This window comes from Passer domesticus, chromosome 4, assembly GCF_036417665.1.
Source record: "Passer domesticus isolate bPasDom1 chromosome 4, bPasDom1.hap1, whole genome shotgun sequence".
Classification (NCBI taxonomy): domain Eukaryota; kingdom Metazoa; phylum Chordata; class Aves; order Passeriformes; family Passeridae; genus Passer; species Passer domesticus.
This window is the reverse complement of record NC_087477.1, coordinates 53,185,936-53,205,818: the sequence shown is the minus strand read 5'-3', so window position 1 is coordinate 53,205,818 and position 19,883 is coordinate 53,185,936. Positions and strand designations below refer to the sequence as shown.

At 35.8% G+C, this 19,883-nt stretch overlaps 1 long non-coding RNA gene across 1 annotated transcript in view; it reads left to right on the top strand.

Moving 5' to 3' along the window:
* The window catches only part of LOC135300007 (uncharacterized), a 105,097-nt gene that overhangs the window by 77,840 nt on the left and 7,374 nt on the right, over positions 1-19,883 (top strand). The window contains exon 4 of the long non-coding RNA XR_010361866.1: positions 15,193-15,286. This is a non-coding gene — a long non-coding RNA (uncharacterized LOC135300007). The remainder of the gene's footprint in view (positions 1-15,192; positions 15,287-19,883) is intronic.

Sequence of the window (19,883 nt, the reverse complement as noted above, 5' to 3'; positions counted from 1 at the left end):
AGATGGAATTGTCAAGTGTGTATCCACGTTTGAAAGCAAGTGACCTATTCCTCCTTCTCTCTCTCCCCCTTTACCCCCCATTTTTTGGGAAAAGAGTCTTCCTATTTTTACATTAAGTCAGGGCTACTCGGTGTTTCAGGGAACAACTGCAACCATAACCACATTTGATCAGTTGTGACTTTAGGGATACAGTTCTTCCTAATCCCTGTGGGTGAGCAGATGAAGCCACAGGGCAATATTATTTTCTTGCAGTTTATCAAGGAAGGAAATCAATAAATAACATGTAAATTCACAATTTTTTTTACTTTAAAATAATAATCCTAGTGAACTAACACAAATACTCATATGGTCCTAGAATTTTTCCCAGAAATGATATCAAACTATAATATTTAGGGGAAAAAAAATGGGTCTCATCCAAAACACACTAAGAAATGGTTAGTCTACCATTTTTCCTGGAAACTTTTCAGTTGCTCTTACATCCAGGAAATTGCTTCTAATTCAAGGCTGATTTTGTCTAACATCAACTTCCAACTATTAGATCCTGTTACACTTTGATCAGCAAAATTGAAAAGCATTCCATTATCTGATTTTTTTTCCCCCTGTATAGACAGATTTCTATAGGGATTTATAAATATTTCACACAATTCCTTGATCAAATGAACATATTAAGGACTTTTTTTTTAGCTATATATAACTTTTGGAGTACTACTTTGAAAAGTCTTCATTATTTCAACACTTCTCCATGTATGGATCCCGGGAGGAGATACAACAATCTTTAGCAGTTGATTCATCAGTGTAACATGCAAATACAAACATCAGTTTTCCTCTGCTCTGTGATGTTCTTCTTTTTATTAATATAATAACATTTTGGCTACAAACAATAATCTGAGAACTAAGACAATTCTCTGTACTTGAATTTCAGTAACTTCAGTCTGTTACATTTGTTTTCTTTTCTCTTGGTAGTATGCAAATACATTGGTGATCTTTTAATTAAGAGATTTGAATTATTCCATGACTCTATAATGTAATATACATGATATACATATCAAATATACTTATCATATATACATATATGACTGTAAAATATAACATAATTCCTAGTCTGTATGACATCTACAAACTTCTCCAGGATATTTTTGATGACCTCATCCCAACAGTTGATGAAGAAACGAAGCAGGGACAAATAAAGAATTAGTGTCTAAAAATTATACTTTAATAAATTTATTTATTTCTATATGTCACATTCAAAATTTATCAATGATCGCATTTCTAATCCAGTCATTTTATGAGTTCCACCTATGTATGTTTTTTTAATCAAAATGCATATCAAAAGTTCTGAAGAAATCCCGGTGTCTTTAATCATAACTATCATCACTTACAGCTAGTGTCTAAAAACATCATGGAGTTTGTTTAAGGAGATGAAATTCCAAATAACCTCTAATGACTAGTGCAAATTAATCTTACATTTTGAATCTTAAGTTAAACACCCCATTAGATATTCAGCTTTGAGCTCACACTAAATGATTTATAACTTCCCAATTATTGCTCACTACCTTTTTAAAGCATAGGAGTTGAATAAGCAATCTTCAGCTTTTGTTCAATATTGTCATCAGTTTTTCAGAGGTGCTCATGTAATTTCCTTTAGGCCATAGGTTATTTTAAAAAAGGGAAAAAAACCCAGGCAACTTAATTTTTTTTTCTAGTGGTACCCATTGTCTAGTTTGAAAATTTTGCTCTGTACTTGAAGAGAAATACAAACAGTAAATAGGCCTCAGCTGGGGATATGGTGTGTCTAATTCCCAGCAGATTAAAAGGACATGAAAAATCAGTGTCATTTACTGTTCAAAGTCATCTAGGATGTGGTATTATGTGCCAGACCAGCTGGAAAACAAACAGTTTCATTGGAGCACTGAAAAAAAGGTGTTAAAATGAGATTTATTGTTACATACAATGAAAATGAATACTTTTCTCCTGAGGTGCTGAAATTCAAAGACACTAACTGTACCCTCATTTCCATTTTTTATAGCTATAGCCTATTAAAGATTTTATTTGTGTTCGTTGTTTAACAGAGGCATTAAGTGCTTAGTGCAGTTCCAAAACACATATGGTATGCAGTGGCATTTGAAACATCCTAAGCCTACAGCTGGCCCTCAGAAGGGTATGATTATCCCATAAGCCCTTAGTCATGTCTGCCAACAGTGTGTAGTATATCCATTTGTTACCATTTCATTATAATTTCAAAACTTTTGGTCCAGAATTTAGTACTTAGCACTGCATAGCTCACCACAGGATTACTGAAAGGCAATGTGACTGAAAGGCTCTCTGCTCACAACCATGAATATACTTCTCACAATACTGTTCAGTTATTTTTCATGACTGTTGGAATTAGGAACAGTCACTGAGTTACGGCCAGTATAAGGTTCATACTGAAATCTTGAATGTTCTGGCATCAAATAAGTCCTCATTGGTTTAATGATGTTTTTGTCACTAAATTTCTGCCTGTTACTCCTTCTCTTCTCTTCTCTTCTCTTCTCTTCTCTTCTCTTCTCTTCTCTTCTCTTCTCTTCTCTTCTCTTCTCTTCTCTTCTCTTCTCTTCTCTTCTCTTCTCTTCTCTTCTCTTCTCTTCTCTTCTCTTCTCTTCTCTTCTCTTCTCCTCTCCTCTCCTCTCCTCTCCTCTCCTCTCCTCTCCTCTCCTCTCCTCTCCTCTCCTCTCCTCTCCTCTCCTCTCCTCTCCTCTCCTCTCCTCTCCTCTCCTCTCCTCTCCTCTCCTCTCCTCTCCTCTCCTCTCCTCTCCTCTCCTCTCCTCTCCTCTCCTCTCCTCTCCTCTCCTCTCCTCTCCTCTCCTCTCTTGTTTTGGTTTTGTTCTTTCTTTCCATCACTCCCTCTCTCCTTCTTCTTTGAATACTTTAGAAACTCATCCATTGCTCAGTTAACTGTCAGGACACAGCAGCCCAGAGTTGGCTAATGTTGTCTGCATTTTAAAAGCAGTAAGAAGGAGGACCCTGGAAGCTACAGGCTTGCTAAAATCATGGAAAAGGTAATTGAAAAACACCTGGAGGACAACACAGTCACTGATCACAGTCAGCACAGCTTCATGAGCAGCCTCCTTCTTGTTGAATCGATTTACTTCTGTTATCAACCCATCTACTTGATGTTGGAAAGCATGTAGATGTAATAGTTGTATACTTCAGCAAAGCTTTGGATAGTCTCACACTGAGTCCTTCTGTAACAAAATATCCAGCACACAGCTGGATAATCACCTTACCTGATCAGTGAGTAACTGGCTCACAGGTCAGGCACAAAGAGTTGTAGTGAATGCGTTGATGTCAGTCTAGCAACTGTCACTATTGGGGTTCTGCAGGGCTCCATCCTCAGCCCAGTTCTCTTCAGCATTTTCTTTAATGCCTTGGACACAGGAACTGATCTATTCACTCTTATGATCAATGACAGGACTCTAGGAGATGGCATGAGGCTGTGTTGAGGGAGGTTAGGTTAGATATCAGGAAAAGGTTTTTCACCTAGAGGGTGGCTGGGCACTGGGACAGGCTTCCCAGGGAAGTGATCAAAACACCAGCCTGATAGAATTCAAGAAGTGTTTGGACAATGCTTTCAAGCACAGAGTGTGATCCTTGCAATGTCCTGTGCAAGGCCAGGAATGGGACTCTATGGAAGAGAAATACAGAGCCTCATGGCTCCCTTCCAAGTCAGCATATTCTATGATTCTAAAAAATCATAGATCAGAAAGCAATATAGATTGTCTCAAATGTATATTTAAGAAATTTCTCTCCTCCAAATAAAATTAATCTTCATGATTACTTCTGTTTCTTAAGTCTTGTAAAAAATATGTATGTTGCATACAGAAAAAGCAAGCAAACTTTGGTCAAGACACACTGTGAACACCAAAACAAGTAGCCTAATGAGAATTCACGTCAGAAGTACATCACTTTCCTATAGGTAAAAACTGCTGACACACAGAAGTCACCTTACCTTGAAGGACAACACGTACTTTTGAAATGGGCACTATTCATACTAATCATTTATATATGTGAAAAGTTTTGCACTTAAGTGTCTGCCAATAAATGCTTAGGTTTTAGTTGAGCCACTGCGTTTCTTCAGTCTTCTCATCTCTAGTAAGAATCCCTTCCCAAAGCAAAATATGTCTCCCCACAAACATATGTGGAATACTAATTTATTCTCACTTTACAATAAAAAAGCAACTAATGATAAGAAAGGTTTTATTGTGCATTTATGGTAAATATGTCAAATAAACTGGACAATAACAGAAGCAATGAAAAAGTAAAGTACTTCAGAGCTGGCCAGTAGAAGATATTTGGGACATATGCTGAATATGATAGATAGTCCTGCTGCTAGACACAGAGCACAGGGTGAATTGCCTTTACCTTTACAGCCTGTAGCCATTTTAACCAAGGAGTCCAGAGCAGGTTGCAAAAAATTACTACTAAATTATTGAGCAGGTAATTAGTTCTTACTGAGATTTTTGCTGTTCTAAGATGGGTTTTTTCTTACCCTGTGTTCTGGAAATTAGCTCATGAGATTGCACCTCCTACAAGCTCACCGAATTAACCCTTTAAAATATTGCAAAAAATTTTGAGATGGATTAATTTCTACTTATAAGCTGTCTGAAAATTATGTATAGGGAAGAAACTGGACTCTTAGTTTCCTTCTGTAATCAAAGGAAGGGGTGAGTGATACATCTTTTTATGTTCTGCCTGTAGAATAATAACAACTATATAATAAAAATTATTTCCTCTGGAAATAATTTTGTCTGTTCTCATTGTCTAGGATTGAATTTGAACCAAATTTGAATTTTCAGATTGTTGCACTGATTAATGAATGAGTGATTAATTAAAAATAGACTCAGTAGTTCTGTGCCACTAGTGATCACAATATATTAACTACAGAGCAGGATGTAGTCTTGGAACATAGTCACAGGATGAAAAGGGTTTTAGAATCCAACAAACTTTTTCTCTCCTAATTTTGTATATTATATAGCTATTTTTTAAAACAAGCTTTTAAAATATGTGAGCCAGTTTTAAAAATCAAATTCTTTGCAATAAGAAAGAAAAATAATAATTTAAAGATAGCACATGGGATTGCATACAATTTTTTCTGTAAATGTTAAAATTTTTCTGTGTAGCAGACCAGATTGAATTACTGAGAACCACAATTTCTTTGAAATAACATTTAGGTAAATACTGTTATTTGGAATTATTCTATCAAAGGAGGCACCCTGACGTTACAGCCAGTAAGTAAACTCATACAGAAGCATAACACAGCATGAGACAAGCATTCAGCTACTTCTATGAGTCATGATGCTCTTATGCCAATCATTCTCTGTGGCACCAGCCTGAAAGGTGAACCGCAGAAACTAGCGAACTACTGCTTCTATGCATAAACAAATAATATAGTCTTTCATTATTATTAGTGTTAGGGTAAAGCTGTACAATGATAGGCAAAAAAAAAAAAAAAAGGGTAATTTTTATCTGCTTTAAATCTGTGGTTTATAAAATGCAGTGATAGTCTTACTAAATCACAGAATAAGAGAACGGTTGAGGTTGGCAGGTGCTTCTGAAGATTATCTGGTCCAAATACCCTGTCCAAGGGTCACCAACAGTCACTTCCCATGTCTAGGTGGCTTTCAATTTTCTCCAAGGATGGAAAGTCCATGTCCTCTGGGCACAACAACTTGCTATCATCACAACAGAAGATTTTTTTTTTTTTTTAGAGAGAAACTCCTGTGTTTCTGTTTGTGCTCATTGCTACCAGTTATTTTATTGAGCTCCACTGGAAAGGGCCTGGCTTCAAAACTTTTACACTCTTTCTCCAGCTATTTACACACTTTATGGAGATCTCCCCTGAGTGTTCTCAAGGCCAGACAGCCCCAGCTCTGCCAGTTGTTCCTTTTGGTGAATTGCTGCTGACTTCTCACAATGGCTTCTTTGTCTTCATGTGCCTGGAAATTGTTCCTGGGTTTAGGTGCTCCCTCCTCTACCAGGAATCAAGGTGACACTAACAAGTCTGTAGTTTTCTGGATTCTTCTTCTTGACCTTTTAGACAATAGGACTGACATTTTCTTTACTCCAGCCCTCAGTCACCCCCTTCAATTGCCATGATTTTTTTGAGATAGTCAAGAGTGGCATGATTATTGATTATTGACACCTGCCAGTTCTGTCAGCGCTTATAAGCCCAATTTGTTTAAATATTTTCTGACCTGATTCTCTGCCACCAAAGGGGATTGTGTGATAAGGTGTAGCTTACAGGCAGATCAGGTGCTTGACAATGCGGTAGGAGTCACCAATTACCTGTCTAGACATATTTTCATAGTGACTAGTACAAGAACAGTTGAATGGTCTGATGCAGTTAATTTGATTTAAAATGTTCTTAAATTGTGTAGTGTCCAATGCTAAAAAATAATTAGCTGGCCCAAACGATTCTATGAACCAAGAGTGAGGCTGAAATACCTTGAAAATAAAGTTGTGTCAGTTTTCCATTTTGAGATCTCAGAGGTTCTTCTGTTGAACTATACAGTTTTTGGTATTCATGGATTCATAATACCAAATCTTAAACTAGGCAGAAAAGAAAGCTAATGTAGATCATTCTCCTCTCAGGCAAAGGTAGGAAACCATGAAATGAAAAATGCTGAAGTACAGGAAAGGAAATATTGTTACTGCATCTTTTGCAATAATTTAGCCACCTGTAGATTTCAAAATGAGCATTTCTTTTTAAAGAAGAGGTAAAATAAAAAATTCACTAGGTTCAGTGTATTAGAAATATTTACTAAAATAATCCCTGAGATACGAGAACTATGTGAGTATATAGATAATTACAGAATACCAGGTTGGCGGGGACTTCAAGGATCATCTGGTCCAACTTTGCTTGGCAAAAACAGGTCTAGACAAGGTGGCCCAACACTCTGTACAGCTGGATCTTAAAAAAGTCCAATGCTGGAAAACCCACCACTTCCCTTGGGAGATTTTTTCAGTGGCTGATTGTTCTCATTGTGAAAATTTTTGTCTTGTGTCCAATTGGCATTTCCCGAGGATGAGCTAGTACACATTACCCCTTGTCTTCACTCCTTGGAAAAATGAAGTCTCCATCTTCTCTACAGCCACCCTTTACATACAGGAACATAATTATAAGGTCTTCCCTAAGACTTCTCTTCACCAGGACAAAAAAAACCCAACCCTATATCCCTTGGATAGCAGGTTTCCCAGTTCTTTTATCATCTTTGTGGTTCTTCCTTTGACCATTTGCAGCCTGTCCACAAAATGTAAAGGAGTTATAGGAGTTACCATTATAACTCAGTGCTTTGAAACTGAGCATACATAGTGTCAGGTGTGGGCAGCTTCAGTCAATCATCCATTTTTCTATGGTAGACAAAAATCATATGGACAATTAATTTCCATTAATGTATGGAAATATGGATGCTTTCCTGGCTTAGGCTTGACAACCTTAGACAAAAATTGCTTAGTTTACTTTACGTAGGACTGTGTACTTTTCCTTTCTCCAAGTAGTTCTGTCCAGCTTGGAAACACACTGCTTGTCAGAGGCAGTCTGTATGCAGAGGGGGAACACTCACAAGATTTGTACAATGTCAGTAATTCAAAATAGAAAAGAATGTCTTTCTCATTGTCTTGGGGAATAAAAGATATCAAAGAGTTTATAGCAAATAGAGAGATTGGCCAAGAAATTTTCCTTGCTTCCTCAGAGTACTCTTAATTTGCAGGTGGACATTGGAAAGAAGTACAGACTGACAACTGTGAGTTGCAGAGATAGAAGCACTTGGATGCACTTTGCAGCTTTTACAGATACTTAGAAATTGAACACATATCTGACCTTTCTATCTCCAGTGTACATAAATAGCCTCAAGACTATGTTTTTGCATGACAAAGTCTAGGGCCGTGTCACATTCCAGGGTCTAAGGTTTGCTGGGCAACTCACACCATATACAGATAAATATTACCTCAGCCTTTAGCTATGCTAGAGCAAAGAGAACTGGTCAGCACAAGAAGAATCTATTGCTAACTTTATTGTACTATAAAAACTATCACTTTTTTCAGCTATGATTTATAATACTGAACTAATTTTATTTCAAGATAGTTGACTATTAAGACATAGCTGAAGATGTTTTTTTTTGGTCTAGGAAATATATTACATCCTATCTATGCCAAAACAAAGACACTAATGGATTATTAAAAAAGACGTACATGTCCAATTTAAAAAATGAATACTTCAAGGGCAGTACACAAGCTGCTTTTATGGTGTTAAATGGACTAGTAGAAGAAGTTGACCAATATCTATTTTTGGGCAGAATAAATGCATGGTTTCAAGCCAAGGAAGTGCCCTTAGGACAAACTGAGACAGTTGCTGCTGATTCCAAGGTCAAAATATGGCTCAGTAAACCATTTATCAGAGTGAGTGTTGAGCAGGGGACTTAGTTCTGTAAGCAGGATCTGGATGTCTGAAATACATCTGAAACTACCTCTTGTGGATGTCAATGCCTGAAATCAGATCAGATTACAAAATCACAGACTCCAGTAAGATGCAGAGGAACATCTGGCAATTATGAAAGAAGTCTTCAAAAAACAGTTGAGTAAGGAATTGTATAAACTAGCTGAGAGACCAAAGAAAGGAAAGATTTAGATTAGATTACTAAAGTAGGGGGCAATGCACAGCTCCAAATTTTCTCTGCCATTACTTTTTGTATATTTGTATGTTCTTCAGTTCTTATATGTATACCATTCTCTCTATTTCTTCCTGAGTGTAGGTGTACACAGAAGAACATATGCACAAGAACTCACATACACAGACATACAGATTTTTTAAAAAAATTTTTTTTATAAAGCTCACATTGGTCTTTTCCTTTGTCTGGCTCTTTCTTAGTGTAGCCTTTCATATTCTCTTACCAAAAGAAATTTAATCATACTTACTTTTCTCTGTGAAGATAATTTTTCATTTAATTTTTCATTTAATTTTTCACTGTTATTATTTCTTTGTAACATCACCAGTCTTTAAGAAAATTCCAGTTTGGTATAGATTAATGTACTGTCTTGATGCCTTTCTAATTCTTATAACTAGGATTCTTTGCCAGTGAGATATTTGTACTAAACACCAATCTTTTAGATGTTATTCCAACACTAGATGAACGTCAGTCCCATCTTTGTTGCAATGGTGAGCAAGTGACAGGTTAGCATTTATGAAACACTGCCCTCTTGTGCCTCAGTAAAATGAGATTACAAAGAGAAATACATGTGGATTTTCTTCTCTCTCTCTCTCTCTCTCTTTTTTTTTTTGGTTGGTTTTTTGGTTTTGTTTTGTAGTTACAAGTAAAAAGTATGATCACATTTTGCTGGACTAGAGCAGCTTACTCCTTTGACAATTTCATATCTTTTTTTTTTGTAGGCAAAAGAACATGACATGTTTGCTCATTTTTTTATTAGTAGTGGATGAGTAGGAGAAGAAAAACAAATTCTCAGAACAGAATTGGCCAGACTAAAAATTATATAGCTAGGGAATGTGCATGCAGCTACAAATTAAAAAAAATACATGCAAACACACTAAAAGAGAGAACACAAAAGGAAAAATAGGGTGACAATTTTTCAATAAAGCCTAACTTGATATTTTATTGTGGCGAGCAGTGTCCCAGTGGCACATTAGAGATCATGTGAATACATCTGTCTGATAACTAAATTAATAAATAATTCCATTAAGAGAAAAATCATAATTAACATTTATATATAACTGAGGGTTTTTTCTGCGTATAGTAAGATGGTGGATACAAAACTGAAAACAAGGGAGACATTGAGGAGATCTTCCACATACCAAATTTGGTTCCCACAAACCTTCATTTCAGGACTTGCTAAAAGCTATGAGTGAAGTGAGCAAACATTGCCACCTCCTCAGGACCAGAACTTTCAACAAGGCATTGTAAGATCTGTAAGTCTTACAAGATTTGTAAGTCTTACAATCAGCTTACTTGTAGCAAAACCTTGTAAATTATATAAAGACACTTGTAAATTATATAAAACTGATGCTTCAGTATTTATATTGCTGGGAAAAGCCACTTATCAAAAAAAAAAAACCTTCTGAAGCCAAAACTCTTACAAGACTGCTAGTGCTGCTGCCCTTGGGTTGACTCATACAGTCAGGTTTGAGGGCATAAAATTGTATAAAAAAGACAGGGAATCAACATAATTTTTCTAGTTTTCAAAAGCTCATGTGATCAATTTGCAGCCATAGCTGTTTTCACAGGCTGGTTTATCACACATGGATAGTGAAATTAAAAACTGAAGAAAAAGTTCTTAGCATTTACAAGGCAGTTAGATAAGATAGAATTGCTTACTGCATACTAAATTTGTAACATTTATTTTTCCCATTGCAATCACTGTGTCTGTTTCATCACAGCATGTTTCCTTGTGCTATCTCTCACAAAGCAGTGAGTTTCTATTAAATAGTTCATTTCTGTGTTAAACTAAACCCATGATCTTGCCTGGCATGAGAGCTTTTCACATGATGTACTTAATCTTCTTGAGTTTGAGAATTTTCCATTGGAAATCCAGCAGTGAAAGAATTATAGCACTTTCTGTGACATTTGTTAACTCTATCTCCATTCTCAGACCTATTTAGAAGCCATTTACCTATGACGTGTTCCATATTTTTTTGTGATCTCTGGACTCTGACATGACCTTTCCATAACACAGAGAGCATTATCCCGTTCCGTGGGTTACATTGGCCATTATTCCCAACACAGTTTTTCAGTGCCTTGTACATCTGAAATTCTACCTCTTCTAAATCTAAAGAGGAGATGGGGAAAGACTGGAGTCTGTGTTCAAACTTTGTCATTGCCAACAAGAGGAAGAAAAATGCCTGTTCAGGCATGTACCTGATGATCTGCAAACCTGGATGAACTGATCTGTGTCTACTTAAAAGAGTATACAAGTATTCATGTTGCAACCCATGATTCTAAATCCTTGATCAGCCTATTGGAGTGTGCTAGGTCTTCTGCTCCTTGCATGTGCTTAGAGATGCTTTCAAGAAAGAGCCAAGCATATGAGAATATCACAAGGTAAAAATTGTTAATCTGATATAGAGTTGGGATGTGTGCTGGTTCATGTATGGACAGGACCCAACTACAAGCTGCAACTTGTCTAAGTTAGACTCACTCTTCTGTGTTACTCTAACCACTTCTACTGTCAATCCAACTTTTAGCAAGTGATGATGAAGAAAAAAAATAAATTCAAGCTTCCCTTGAAAGATTTTTATGCTTTTCCCAGAATTCTTTGGATGTCTCCCAAGGAGAAAGAGGTTCTAATTTAGTCAGATCAGTATCACTTTCTTCATTCATTTGTTGTAAATGTGAAAGACTTCTAACTGTTTATAGGAAGCAAACAGCTTCATGGATTAGCATAAAATATTTCTGAAAATATTCCATTTAGCAATATATATCACTACAATGCTGTTTTTAAGAAAAGTTCTTTTCAAAATTTTCAGCTGGTAAGTATTTGTGAGGGAGAATGTTACTGTGTTGAGAGACAGTCAGTTTCTGAGTGAGTCATTAGTTGTCCTGTCACGGTTAAGAGAAGGGCAGCATTGTATCCCCAAAAATATAGTAGTGACAGCAGTGCAGTAAAGATATTTTTACTAGAATGAACTGATCTTAAGTGCTGATTTTATGTACTTTTGAATAGAAACAGTTACAAATTAAAATTAGCAAAGTTCAAGTGGAGAAGAAGTATGGAGACAAGGGCTATGGATGGAATTAATTATCAGTGTCTTCTTCTAAGAAGCTAGGGAAATTCTCCTTTTGCTTGGCATGGCTATAATACCATTGGATAGAACTGCAATGCTTGTATTTATATAATAGATCTGTGCTCATCTGTGCAAGTAGTTGTCAAGCAAGAAGGAACAAAAAAGTCTGTGTTTTCTTCAGATCTCTCAGTCAAATCACACAGATGTTAGCAAAACCATGGATGGAATCTTTCCACAATCAACAGATACATAAGGCAAAATACTTGAAAGTTGTACTTTCTTCAAAAGCATCTGAGCTGTTTGAAAAGTTGATCACGGCATGAATTTACAGTGTGGGGTTATGAGGATTCTAACCACTCCCAGGAATGACTGGAGAAAATGGTGACTCCTCAGCTACATCACCCCACTACAGGAACCTTTCTAGTCTTAAGTTCTGACCCAGGGATCTGGCCCCATCACTCACAGTTCCACACCAGGACACCTAAATAGTCCTAGATCACAATGGTGTCCTTCTGCTCCTGAGCTGAACACTCTGTATGACATATATGTGGTCCACTTAAGAACTACAAATTCAATTCCAGCATGCTTAATTCTGTGAGACACAAATATTGGAAAACATGATGCCTAACATACAGAAAGACTCCTCGTATCTTTTAAATAAAAAGAGCAAGTTAAAATTTGATTGATGAAGTCTCTACTGTTGACTGCTGTTTCAGCCTGTATCCTAAAGTCATTTTGTTATAAATGTTATAAGTTTGTTATAAGTTATAACTTTGTTATAAGTTCTCCACACACTTACAAATAAAATCAATACTTTATTAACTAAGTCTTTATCAAAAAATTAAATAATCTCCCTAATAAAACTCTTGAGTAACAAGACTTCCCAAGTGAGCCACTGGCTTCAGACCCATGCTGTGTGGTACCCGTAGGGAAAATAGGCAGTAGGACAAGAGGAGAGGGGGTATGTACATGGAGGAGGAATGAATACCTATTAATTCCTCTTATTTTCTCCAGCTGTTAAGAGAGTCTTTCAATCTCATGCCAAATGTCTGTGCTACCTGTGGTATACACCAAAAATTACATGTGTGTGACTCTACCTTAGTAATTTACAGATATTCATGTCTATCTGATACCTTATCTGTCATAAGACACTAAAGGCTTTTCCTGCAAATCAAAAGCATTTTGCAATTCTTCAGACTGGGGAAAAAAATTAGAATCACTACTTGAACTTTTTGTAAGAGGTGGAGTATCTCCTCAGATACAAAACGACTTACTAGTAAAGATCCAGGAAAAAATTCAAAGTGAGGAAGAATACTACTTCTGTTATTTGTTTTCTTGAAGTCACTCACACCACTATTACACACTTGTACACTTGAGCCACTATTTTCAGATACACTGCCTTTTTAGAACAGTCATTGCCTCCAATTCTTCCTATCTGAACTGAGACATCCGTATTCAATGAACTCTTCCTTCTTCATGGTATGGAAGAAAATGGCTGAGCTTTAGAAAAGCTCTACATTTATTCAGAAAAAAGTATTGAGCTTCTAAATTTTCCTATTTCAAACTTACGATATTTGAAGAAGGCTTGTAAACAGGCTAAGCTTACAGCAATTACAATGTTTTGAGATTTTGGTTTTAGAGCTGTGGGGCATTGATTGCTTCCTAGCTACAGGAATGGACATATCCTACTATAAGAAAATAAGAGTAATGCCAGATATCTCTTCTTGTAATATGTGTTTCTGAACATTTGGAGGAAACAGTTCTCCTTTCAGAGAAAAAAATTCTTTTTTCCCATAAGAATACTAAAAAAGCAAGGAAAGGAGTTGCAAGGACTAGCTATTGATACTCCCCAGGTTCATTTACTATAAATTTGTAGGATATTATATATCTTATGTCATCATCTAATCAATTATGATATATAAATTCTATTTTGTATCAGATGAGAAATATGAGAAAACTTATTACTTTGAGTTAATTGTGAGCAAAAAGTTCATCTCTGTTGAGAAAAATCTAAAAAATGTATATGAATTATATATGGTTCCTTAAGCATTTTGACTGCCCATTAATCAAACCTATTCAACAGAAGGCCAGAGGCAAGGAGATAGTAAGAAATTTGTTGACAGGCAGGAGAAATACAGAATGTATTCCATGTTTCTGAAATGCACAGGATATATGAAATGCTAATACCGTGGGACAATGAAGGTGGCTCCTAATCCTAGAATCCTATTATGGCTTGGGTTGGAAAGGACCTTAAAGATCATCTGGTTCCAACCCCTCTGCTGTGGGTAGAGACACTTTCCATTAGACCAGATTGCTCAGAGACCCATCCAGCATGGCCTTGAGCACCTCCAGGGATGGGAACTCCAAATTCTCTCTTGGCTAAAGTTGTAGCCCTATTGAGCAGCAAGTCCACTATTGTCATTGCCAGTGAGATGACACAGTTTTTGTGTGAAATTTAGAGGCCTCAGAACTGAGGCTTTGTTTTGTCACCAGTCTCAATTTGTTGTGAGAATGCGTTGTTCTTTGGTAGCAAATGCCTCCTGTTATGATGTGGACTACAAGCCAGAAATAAAAGCAGGGGAAAAAAACCTCTGAGTGCACATTTTTGATTACTTAACAGTCACCTTTTTAAAGATCACCTGTCATATCTTCTGTCTTATATTTGACTGAGGCATAATATTATTACAGCCCTAGACTATGTTTGTCAGAACCAGCAAGTACATGAAGAATACCACTAATCATTAAAGTTACTTGTGATAATACCTTCACTCAGAAAAAAAAAAAAAAAAAAAAAAAAAAAGAGAAAGTGACAGCAATAAATGAAAACCTGGTCTAGGAAAAGAAATTCTTTATTCTTAATAGCATTTACTTCAGATTTTTCAGCTACAAGAGCTGGTTACAAATGTGGAGTTTGTTTTCAGTCTTCCATCTGTGCAGCATGAGTAGGTAACAGGATATTGTATACTCAATGCAATGAAGCTAGAAAGGAATAAATCTATACAAGGTAATTGATGTAATGCAGAACACTTGACCACTAAATGTATAAAAGGTAGCTGAGACATTATAAAGAAAATAAATTATTCCAAAATGCAGATTTTCAGATTTTAAGTCTAGTAGCCTTGAAACAAAAATATTAAAATTATCCAGGATATTCTCATGAAGAAATCAGTCTTGAGCTGTATAAAACACAAACTGAACACAACTACAGAAATTTTTATTAAGGTTTCCCTCTCTCCTTTCTTTTGTGTGCGTCATGCCCTATAAAAAATAATTTCTGAAGAAACATTTCATGAAAGACATCAAACATATAAGCAATCAGACCTGCCAGGAAAGGAAATGAAGATGAGACTGGGACAATTTTGAATCTCATTAGAATTTCTGCCTGGGAGCTTATTGTTAACCTATTTTCCTTCTCCTTTCAGAAGCCATTATTTGTGTCAGTTAGAAGAATAAAAAGAAGTAAAAGGGGGAGACACAATGAAGGTCTTCTTAACCTTTAAATCACACCTAGCCTATGTAAGTAGTTTTACTCGTGGGAGATACTGATGCTACTGATGCTATAATCATCTTTATCTGCAAGCACAATTCCAAAATTAATGTGACAAGAAAATTGTGTAAAATGAGGCATATTGTTACTATATCTAAAACTGCTCAGATTTATGTGAAGCGTATAAATAGAGCTGCTTCAACAAAGGTTTTTATAAATTCTGATCTCATCCACAGACTATGGTGTTGCCTTTCACTATGTGATAACTGAAATAATGTAAATCATTGAAAGCACAGCTCATGGATAATGTGAGAAACACAGTTATTGCTAGAGATTACAAAACTTTGCCCTTGCTCACAAACTTATAATTCATTTTTTTAGCACAACTTTTGAAATTAATAAGCCAAGTGAGCAAATATGACAATGTACTGGGCTGCATTACTACATTTTCCAGTTGTTTTTCTGCAGTTGTTTTGTTACCTCAACATCTATTCCTAAGTAAGAAATTTCAAAGTAAACCCTATAAAAAAAGTTTTGTCCAGTATATGATAATTTCATGTTGATAAAAAGCATAGGAAAAGATAACTTTATTTTCATTCAACAAATGCCCAGAAGAGATATAATAAAAAGCTGTGTCTCAGCTATCACAAATAGTTTTTCCTCACATCCATATATATATGTTTTACATAGTCAACATTCTTGCTTTATTTGGTCAAGAAGTAAAGAGGGAGAAAATGTGGCTTAATTTCTCTGAAAAGCTAGAAAACTATGAGGATTTTGATGGTCTAGGTTAGCTTGCTCAATATTGACTTTATGTGCTATTATACACGTCTTTTATTCCCATTAGTAGATGTACTCTTGACAAATTGCTGTAGCAGACAAGTCAGTAGGAGCAAAGATTCTAGGTAGAAAGAAATATTAATAGAAATATTAAACCTTCTTCATACAGATACCCTGAAATTTGTTGCAGTGACAGGAATTTATTCTTAAAGGAATGACAGACAACTTTTTTCTTGGAGTACTTCTCACCATCTGAGTGATAAAAACCCCAAGGGACAATATAGATAAAAACATATGAGAATTACATGGTCTTTATGCAGGAGTAGAAAACAGAAGGCTGGTTGCATAGTAAAGTATTTCTTACTCAGCAAATCTCCAAAGATGCAGATTCTCACAACTGATCTGCCAATTTTCACAGCATCTTGGCAGTCCACAGTAACATTTGCGCTTCTAACATTTGCATTTTCTGCTGCCAGTTCTTGATGTCTAATAAACACAGCTTAAGTCACATTATCATTACAGTGCCATCTTCATCAACAGCAATCTTCATTATATTTCTCTACTATGGAAAAGTAAAATTTGGGGATATTAAGCAACTGAAATCAAAGGAAACAGTGACAATTTTCTATTCGAAGGTTGTTGAGCCCACAGTCCAGTCACTCTCACTGCAGCTTTGTTTCCTCTCTGTGGTGTTCATGACTATACATATTTCTCATCTAAGTTTTCTTTCTGAAGCATTATGCTTCTGAAAAACATTTTTTTTTTGCTATCATGACTCTCATATACAAGGTGTTATTTATCTGGAGTAACTAAAGAGAATACTCACTGCCTTGCAAATTTTAAAAAGTCTAGGGTGTCAACAGTGTTGACATGGGATTACTCCACTCAAAATTCTTTACTCTGATAATTCTTCACTTTTAGAAGGAAAATTAATTACCTATTGATCTATGTCAAACATAATCAAATCTGGAAAAAGTAGAACATGTCATCTGTGCTCCTGATATGCAATGAAAGTGTTCAAAAAAGAAAAAAGGATAAAAAATTGCTGAACTTTGGGGCTTGTCATGATGAATTATAATCCATTATCTAGTCCCATTACTTAGTTGACATAAGTTCATATTTGCAAATAGACAGAGACTTCTAATCTCTGAACATTATGGACAGAAAATATACTTGGAGATTTTATGACAGTTGCTGAAGATAGTGTTCTTTAGTCAGCATGGTGTTCTTTCAGTGAGTCTACACCACAGAGGATAAAGTGTAAATAGATGTACTGGCACTAAATGGGTCATGTGTTGACATCACTGTAATAATGACATCATGAATATTAATCAAACCTAACGGCCTGAGTATTTACTCAGGTTCACAGGACATAATGGCAGCTACCTACAAAATTTAACAGAATTCAGTAGTCTAGAATTAATACATCTGCATTATGACCATCTTGGTCTTGGTCATGGCTGCTATATTTTATCACTCATTTTGGAATCATCATCACTGATGTATACTAAATGCTAAATTGAAATTTCTATGCCATTTGTCAATGGGGAATAACTATTGATCACATTTAAGAATGCTGAGATCTTCAGAACCAAGGTCAGTCAACTCCTAGATAAATGTGGGCACTCACATGAATCTTTTGAAAGAAGCAGTTCACTTCTCATGTACAGTGTCACTTGATTTTAAGTGCTTTCCTTTTTACTGTAATTGATCTCTGGAAACAGCTCAGTTAAAATAGAACCATGAAGATATAGACTGCTGATTTGCAGGAAATATGCCATACAAAATCAATTTTCTGGGCTAAAACACTCAGTACACATCCTTTTTTGGACTAATTGGAAATGTATCTACCACTGACTTCACCAAGGGCAAGTCCTGCCTTACCAACTTAGTAGCTTTCTATGATGGGTGACTACATCTGTGGACAAAGAAAGAGCTACAGATGTGATGTGCTTGCACATCTGTAAGGCCTTTACAGGTGGTGAGAACATCCTTCTAACTAAATTGGAGAGGTGTGGAGTTGATGATTTATCGATCATTTGGTGGATAATGAATTGACTGGCTGGTTGCATCTGGGATGTAATGGTCAGCAACTCAATGTGCAAACAGAGATCAGTGATGGGTGGTGCCCCTTGGGGGTCTGTACTGGGGCTGGTATTATTTAATGTTTTAATCAATTGCATGGGCAGTGGGATTGAGTGCACCCTCAGCAGCTTTGTAGGTAACACCAAGGTGAGTGGTGTAGTTGACACATTAGATAGATAGATAGATAGATAGATAGATAGAGACTAGATAAAAGGAAGAAGTATTTTCCATTGTGGATATCAAACCACAGGAACAGGTTGCCCAGAGAGGTGGTAGATGCTCAATCCCTTCAAACATTCAAGGTCAGATTAAATGGATCCCTGATCAATCTGGTCTTGCTGAAGATGACTGCTCACTGCAGATGCCTTCAACTAGATGGCTAGATGGGAGTCTGAGAAACCTAGTCTAGTGGCATATGTCCCTGCCCATGCAAGAGAGATTGAAACGAGATCCTTAAGGTTGCTTCCAATCCAAGCCATTCTGTGGTTCTATTCTATGATTCCATAATCAGAAACATAGTTGAAAATCCTTCCATGGATGTTGAGATGATGAAAAAGGATAGGTTTACAATTCCTAATGCAACAACCTTATTTGAAATCTAGGAATTTAGCTGTGTTGTCAAATTACTTTTCTTTTAGTTTTCTCTTATGTTTAAATTTATGCATGAAGACCTGGATTTTCTCTGGAAAAAAAAAAAAAAAAAAAAAAAAAAAAAAAAAAAAAAAAAGGTAAAAAAACCTGAAGAACACACATAGCAGAAAAAAAAAGGAAATTACTGAGAGAATCCTGTTGTGCAAAATGCATTTGAAGATATTGAGAGCCATATATGCATTAAAAATTAACCAATTCTTACATTTCCATGATTTTTTGAAGAGTCTAAATCTAGCTGAAAGAATTTAGTTCAAGTTCCTAAATGTTTTGGTTATTTACTTGTTCCATTTACAAGTGCAAGATGGATCCGTGTCATGCTAAATAAAGAAAAATTACTCATTTCCTCAACCAGAGGGGTTTCCAGCAAAGCTAAATCCTGAGACTACCATAGTGCAATAAGCAAAACCAAAGCATAATAGCATTTTTTTTAACCTATACATCACTAAAGGAATAAAATTTCATGCAGAAGTTAATTACTCTTGGTGAAAGGAAAAATAAAAACTGTGAAGGCTTTCAGTGATAGCTTTGATTAAAATAAAAACCAGCTTTGATATAAAAGGTATTTTTTTCCTTTTGTTTATTAATGACCATAGCAATTTGTTATGTAATTCCATTATACATTTCTTAATTTATGTGGAAGCCACACAAGTGTCTTTTCTATTGCCCATATACAGTTAAAAAGCAAAAGCAATTTGACCATATTAGGCTAATTTCACTAGACAGATTCAGTTCATGCTTCAGCTGTCAGAACAACTGCTGCCTTCATACTGTTAGTGATTTTGACATTCCTTTGAGCGACTGAAATATCACAGATTCAAGGAAGGCTAGATAATGGTGGTGCTTTATTCAGAGTCATTTTCAAGTGTGAGGTTAGCTTAACAAAATGTTTGTACTGAAGAATTCTCAGTTTTTCCCAGGCATTAAAAAATTTTGACTACTGTTGTACAGCACAGGAAATCAATGATTAAATAAAATTATTCTGCAGAAATGTATATTAATTTAAACTAATGCATATAAACTGTGCATCTTTGAACAACCTGCCCTATTACCTTCATGTCATCCAGACAAAAAGTATTGCCTTCTGCCTTTGTCACAAACACAATGAATTAT